The sequence below is a fragment of the Nannospalax galili genome, unplaced genomic scaffold (genome assembly GCF_000622305.1).
Source record: "Nannospalax galili isolate Female #2095 unplaced genomic scaffold, S.galili_v1.0 scaffold280, whole genome shotgun sequence".
Lineage (NCBI taxonomy): Eukaryota > Metazoa > Chordata > Mammalia > Rodentia > Spalacidae > Nannospalax > Nannospalax galili.
In genome coordinates, this window is record NW_008347808.1 from 240,313 (window position 1) to 248,000 (window position 7,688).

The 7,688-nt window shown below is 39.6% G+C and overlaps 1 protein-coding gene and 1 pseudogene across 7 annotated transcripts in view; both read right to left on the bottom strand.

Moving 5' to 3' along the window:
- LOC103743166 overlaps positions 1-763 on the bottom strand; it is an 18,266-nt pseudogene extending 17,503 nt beyond the window's left edge.
- Positions 1-7,688, bottom strand: part of Zc4h2 (zinc finger C4H2-type containing) — a 51,484-nt gene that overhangs the window by 28,314 nt on the left and 15,482 nt on the right. The gene's annotated exons all lie outside the window — the stretch shown is intronic.

Here is a 7,688-nt window from a genome sequence, read left to right on the forward strand (position 1 = left end):
TACCTGCAAATTTCATGATTTCATCTTTCTTTACTGCTGAGTAAAACTCCATTGTATATATGAACCACATTTGAGAGGAACTAGTCCCTTTTGTGTAACTTGTCCAATTAATTTTTAAAATATTTTATTACTTTTATGTGTATGAGTATATAGCCTGCATGTAGGTAAGTGCCAGCAGAGGTCATAAGAGGGTGTCTTATCCCCTGGTACTGGAGTTACAGATGGTTGTTAGCCACCATGTGGGTGCTGGAAATCGAACCTGGGTCTTCTGCAAGAGCAGCCAATGCTCTTAACTGCTGAACCATCTCTCCAGCCCCAACTTGTCCAATTTATACGCATAAAGGTTTCCATAGTTGCTCTCATTTTGTTGTCTGTGGGGTCTAGTTTGTATTTTCATTCCTAATGACTGTACTGCTTTTTTCCCCTTTGTTTAGTGTTGCTACCAGATTTTGAATTATATATTTTTAATAGCCAGATTTTTCATTAATAACTTTTTTGTTTAAAATTTCATTGTTTAAGTTTTTACATGTATTTATTTGTGTGTGCGCGAGGAGTCACTGCACACGTGTGGAAGGCAGAGGATAATTTGTAGGAGTCAGGTCATGAGGCCTGGTAGCATGTCTTTTTATTTTAATAATTTATTGAGAATTTCATACCAGCATATAAAGTGCTTTGATCAAATCCATGCCCACTTCCTCCCTTCCAACTCCTCCCATATCTCCCACCACTTTTTGGTAGCATGTGTTTCTACCTGCTGAGTCATCTCGCTAGCCCAGAATTAATTGGTTTTTATTCTTTGTTTTACTATTTCTGCTTTCCTTCACTTCACTTTTCTTCTTTACTAATTTCTAGAGATAAGAACTTAGAACACTGATTTGAGGAATTTCCTCTGTTCAGATGTAAACATTTATTGCTATAAATTTCCCTTTCATTCTGCTTTTGCTTTATTCCCACAAAATTTGATATATTTTACTTTCATTTTCACTTAGTTTGATGCACATGCATTTCTCTTGAGACTTCATATTTGAAATATGAAGTGCTGAATTCTAGTTTTATTTTGTTAATGCCAGAGAACACATTCAGGAAGCAGTATATGTTGGTACTGCATGGCATGATGGCCCATAATGGTACAATGCACATATGCTATGTGCTGAGAAACACAGTGCATAATATAGCACAAGTGTTACCACAGATTCATTATGTGTTTGATTCTGAATTTATTTTTTTTAAACAGGGTCTCCCGTAGCCCCAACTGGCCTGGAGCTTACTATGTATACCAGGCTGGCCTCACTCTCACAGAGGTACACCTGCCTCTGCCTACTTAGTGCTGGGATTACATGCATGCACAATCACACCTGACATGTGAATTAATTTTTGGTTGCTGCATTTTCAGAAACAGTTTGTTATTACCAAAGTTGTCATGATCCCAACATTCACTTACTTAACCCCATATGGGGGTGTCACCCACAGTTTAAGAACCTATGATTTATATCACCTATATATTTATATTCTGTGTATTTGTTGATAGTAAGGCTAAGTCTTGGCTGTCTCTTACCTGGAGGACCTACTCACGGAGATCTTCTTACAGATTTTTGTGGATGTCTTGAAGTCAAAGGTACAGGCCTGCCCATTCCCTTACTTGCCCTTAGGTGCCTGGATGAACACACTCCACCTGGATACCTCAGAAGTCAACCTGGATGGGCTTGATATGCTGCTTGCCAAGGAGGTTCACCCCAGGAATTGGAAACTACATGTGCTTGATTTACAGAGTGTGGATCAGAACAGAGCCATGCCCCGTGTCTGCTCATCAGAGGTCTCAAGTGATTCTGAAACAGACAGCGAAGGTCCTGGGATGGGAATGAGGTGGCCCTTTAGGATATTTTCAGACTTTTGCATCGAAGATGACACTGTGAATCAATTTCAAGCCCACCTCTTACACTGGGTGAATCGGAGAAAATAGGTCATCCAGCTGTGCTGCAAGAGACTGGATTTTGTCAAAGACTATGTACAGAAAGTAGAAGGCTCTGTGGGTTGTCCAAAATTGAGGAGTTAGGAATGGAAAGTCTTTGGCATTGAGACACCATTTTTTCTTTACCTGGGTAGAATGAGTCACCTTCAGAAATTTTCTTTTGTCAGTATGAGTCCAAACACATATTTCTGAGTCAAAATGTGGTACTCTTGTACATATTCTGCTCATTTACAAAAGCAGGACTTCTCCAAAACCTTTATATAAATGATGTGTTCTTACTTTGTGGATAACTATATAAGAGACCCAGGAATTGCACCCCCTTGGATACCCTCTGGTTGAAATCCAGCCTGCTTAAGAAATCAGACAGGAAACATCGAAATATGTCGGAGTGCCAGTCAGCTGAAGAACTCGGGTCTTAGCAACATCCACAGCATTTAGTCCTAAATCCCTCCCAGTGCTACTGGGACAAGGGTCTTGGGAGCCTGATCTTAAACCACTGCCAAGTTAGTAACTTTCAGCTCATTGGCATGCTGAGTTGATATGGGGACCACATATCTGTGTCCATTTGGAGAAAATCTTCTGTGCTATACTGCAAGGCTGAGTCAACTAGGGAAGGAAGATCTCAAATTCAAGGCAAGCCTAAGGTATATAGAGAAATCCCATCTCCAGCCCACCCCACTAAGGGAAGGTCAGAAATAAAGCGAGGCTCTAATTGGGGGGAAAAAAGGTAATGTCAGGTGCCCTGGGTGAAAATACTATCAGTCTTTCCCTCTGGACAAGTCTATAACTCTGACCAGTATAAAATCCAGTTTCAGGTTTTCATTAGATAGTGATTCCTCAGGGAGATGGGTCAGCAGTAGACAGTTGTATCATTGTGTCACTGTGTATGACTCGGAAGGCAACGGATGGATGCCATTATAAGAGAATATCTATTGTTTGAAACTGACTTATACTTGGTACCTGAACATGAGAACACCCACATGAAAGCCAGAATTTAACAGCTCAAGGAGGCAGTTGTGGGGAATAAGAGGATGAGACACTGACAAGCAAAATAGTACAGGCATCACAAGATTCCGCTCAGGCAGTGAAGTGAATAGGGACAAGTTACTCCACCCTTGGTTGCCTAACCAGATCTCATCGGGGTATGGTCTGATTAACCTCTAGAGCTACTGAACTACCATTCATTGTTAGAGAGCTTACAAAGCTCTCTGGAGCACCCGCATTGTACTTCACACTCATAGCTGCATCCAAGGTCTTAAAAGTATGACAACAGGTCATCTGCTTCTACTGCTGTGCTTGCTTCCCACACTCCCAACAAAATTGGGAGACACCTCCAGCTAGAACAGTAGCTACCCTAGGTGTTATAAGCTCAGATGCCTCAGGAGGGTGAGCGATCATGTCCAACCCACAGAATGCAAAGCTCAGGTAGTCAGGAGAGGTCTCTGGAATGCAAGAAGATAAAATACTATTGTATAGCAATTTTCTCAGAGTTGAAACCTTTCATCATAGAAGAAAGTTCATAACTTAGGAAATAAAGTATGTAGAAGTCTTGGGAAGTCCTGAAATTTACCAGGTGCACAAGATCCTATTGTCAACAAGCAGTTCTTTTAAATAAGCAGCAATAACTATTGAGGAGACTCAGATCTTTCCAGCTTCCCTAGAAATCAAGCAGAGAGTTCCAGGATACCAGGTTTCATGAGTTGTCACCCAGGCTGGAGTGAAGTTTTGGTAATGCACCTGCCTTTCAGTTGTTCATGCTCCTGTAGGTAGTCCCTCACCCATGCTCCTGTCGTTAACCCTAATAAGCACATTGGTTCACCAAGTTGGACTTTAATGGTATTCTTCAATCTGTGGTTGGTTCCCTATCTGGGCTGAGTAGATATTTGTTTACATCTCCCCACAAACAGTGTTACACAACAATTACTAAAGTGAAGCCATCTCTGGTGGACACTGGATACTTGTCCAATACAGGCTCAATATCAGCATAAAGACAGAAAAGGCAAGACCCCACAAGTTCAACTCTAATGTTAAGAACCCATAAAGAAAGTGTTCCAACATCTTCTTTAGAAAAAAAAATTGGCACTGTGCTTCTCCACTTTTTGTATTTTATTATAAGATTTTCTTTACAAGATGTTTCTTTTATAGTTAACATATGGTTTATCTTTAATTTCCTTCATATATTCATCTAATTTTATAATGCATTTCCACCTCTGAACAATCTTTTGCTTCCCCTAGTCCTCCTGCTCCTTTTATTTTTCTTTTCTCCACTCCTCCTCCTCCTTTATTTTCTCCTCCTCATTCTCCCTCTCCTTTTTGATCCTTATTTTCCCTTTTCTCTTTACAGTATTTTTAGAAGAGTTTTACTATATATTATCAGAAATTTGCTTTTTTTGTTTGATGTTTTTTAAAAAACATATTTTTGTTTTTATTTCTCTTCTGACATTTATCTTTGGTTTCTAATTTTTACATTATTAGGAAAAAGTCCTTTTTCTTTTTTCTTCTCTATTTTCTCTAGTCTCTTTCCTTCCATAAGACATCTTTTCACTCATATTCTTAATTTTGTTTGGATCATTTAAAAAAGTTTTTTAATTCTTCTGAGAACTTCAGATGTGTATACAATGAACTGTGATCATATCCCACCTCACCCCCATTCCCCCCCTTCCAAATCCCCTGGGATCTCCCTGCAAATGTCCACCCCCTAACTTCATGTCCTCTTTTATTACTCTAATAATGCACTGAGTCCATTCAGTCCTGCTTATTTGTGCATGGGTACAAGGCCATCCACTGCAGCATGAGCAGCCTACCTGTGTCCACACCCCCAAAGAAAAATGACCCTCCCTCCCCCAGCAGCTATAACTGCCAATGGCTACTATGTTATGGGTGAGACCTCACGAGCTTCTTTTCCATCTATGCTGGAATTTGGGCTGCCTTTATATTGTGCAAGGCTTGTATAGGTAACCACAACTCCTGTGTGTTCATGAGCACATTGGCCATGTCATGTCCATAAAACAGCATTTCACAGCTCTCCTCCTTATCCTCCTCTTCTTACGTTCTTTCTGCCTCATCTTCTGTGGTATTCCTCCAACCCTTGGTGGAAGCATTGACAATGATCCCTCATTATGGATGAGTTCTCAAAGTCTTTTATTTTCTGTATTTTGACTCCTTATGAGTCTCTACATTTAGTGCTATCCACTACAAAAAGAAGCTTCTCTGATCAAGGTTGAGAACAACCCAAGTCTGTGGGTATAAAGATAAATATTTGAGTCCCAGGACTTGGGAGGCTGAGTCAGGTGGACCTCTGTGAGATTGAGACCAGACTGGTCTACACAGAAAGTGCCAGGCAGCTGGTGCTACAAGGAGATCCTGTCTCAAACAGGCCAACCCCCCCCCCCAAAATCCAGTTATTTGGGGCTAGAAAGACTGCTCAGCAGTTAAAAGCATTGACTGCTCTTGCAGGGGACCTGGGTTTGGTTCCCAGTCCCCCCATGGCAGCTAACAACTCTCCTTAACTCCACCTCCAGGATATCCAACACCTTCTTCTGACCTCTGTGGGCATTGCATAACAAGGGTGCACTTACATATATGTGGGCAATACACTCATATACATATAATAAAAGAAATAATAAATCAAACACTTAAAAGACAAATATTTAGAAAACAGTTTGACAGCATGACTACTTAGCCAAACAAAAGTAGATTAGGGCCTATGCCTTCCCAAAGCCATGAACTTTTCACCCAGGCTTACAGTATCAAGCATGAATTTCTTCCTGTGGAGCAGGCCTCAAATCCAGTCAGAAAGTGGTTGGTTACTCTGCAAAATTCATGCCACTATTTCACCAGTACGAACACCTTGCCTGGCAGGTAGTACTGCAGCATGCAGTGTCTAGCATTGAGTAAGGTCACTGATTTCTTGTCTCCTCCAACAACACCCTCCAGTACTATGAAAGCTAGCAAGTATGGAGGAAATTTCCAGGCCAATTTGAGATTGCGTTCTCTATGCCCTCCCTGCAGCCAGTTTGAGGTGCCTTCAGCATTAAAGCCTTAGCTTGTAGTTATGGTAGGTAACGAAGTGCAATGGCAATAGCCTGTGTTGTTTCAGGGATCTCTGTCACTTTCCTTATCAATAACTCATAGGAAGGTACCCCATGCCTGGTACTGTGATTTTCATTTATTCTGACCCAAGTGGTCAGCCCTAAACACATGTACATATGAGCACCACTAAATAGACTCAGTGCATTATGTGTGTGTTTATAAATATATGTATGTATATGTAACAATAGCAATCAAAGAAAAGGACAAGAACTTGAGAGGGAGAAGAGGGAGCATGTGAGGAGTTGGAAGGGGGTTGGGAGGGATGGAAATGATGGAAATACAGAACTTATGTATTAAAATATCAGAAAATAAATAAATAAAAATTAGTCACCCAATCCAAAAAATTCTTGTATCTTATCAGATCACAATGGAAGAAAACTAGAAATCAATAGGAAGAGAAAGTAAACAAATAACTAGATGTTGAAAGTATACTTTTGAATGACTAGTTTGTCAATGAAGAAATCTTGGAGAAAACTTTTTTAATTCCTAGAATGAAATGAAAATGAAAGCACATGTGGAATATGGCTAATGTAGTTGAAAGAGAAAAAATTAAGCTTTGAGTGCATACATTAAAAAATAAGAGAGGTTAAGTTATAGAACCTAATGATGCAACTCAAGGTATTATAAAAACAAGAACATGCCAAACCCCAAAGTAGAAGGAAAGAAGTAATAAAGATCAGGGAAAAAATGAAATACAGAGTATAAAACAAAACATGGAATAAGTCACAGAGAAAAGTTGTTTCACTGGAAAGGTAAACAAGCATATAGCTTGTTTAATGAAAACAGGAAGACACAAATTTATAAAATCAGAGATGAAAAATAGAGATTACAACCAATTCCACTGAAATCTAAAGGTTCATTGGTCAGTACTTAGAAAACATATATTCCAAATAATTGGAAAAATCTAGTAAAAATTGAATAAATTCTAGACTCATATAAGTTACCAAAATTTAAAGAAGAAGATATAAACAAATCCACAATAAACAATGAGATTAAAACCGTAAGAAAAAGTCTCCCAACAGCAAAAAATCCAGCACAGGATGAATTTACTATGAAATTCTACAAAACATTTATGGAAGTGGCGACATCAAACTGTTCCATAAAAGAGAAAAAGAACACTACCAAAACCATTCTGTGAAGCCAATGTTACTCTGATACCAAAACTGGATAAGAGCACAACGCAAACTAAATTACTAATGATTTCCCTCATGAACACAGACATACAAATTCACACAAAAAAAGTCTTGTAAGTCATGTTCAAAACCATATTAAGGGGCAAGAGAGATGGCTCTGCAGTTAAGAGCCTTTACTGCTTTTGCAGAGGACCTGGGTTTGGTTACCAGCTCCCACAAAGTTAGCTCAAAGCTCCTAGTAATTCCTGCACCATGGGATCCAATGCCCTCTTCTGACCTCCACAGGCACCTGCATGCACATGTTGGCATAAACTCATGCACGTGCACACACATACACACACCCCACACACAAATAAATAAATCTTTAATACCTATAAAAACACATTAAGAAGATCACATACACGACAAACTTATAGACAACATTATGGTAGGTAGGGGGAAATGGACTGCATTTCCTCAAACCAGGAACAAGGCAAGGGTTCCCAGTCTCATGG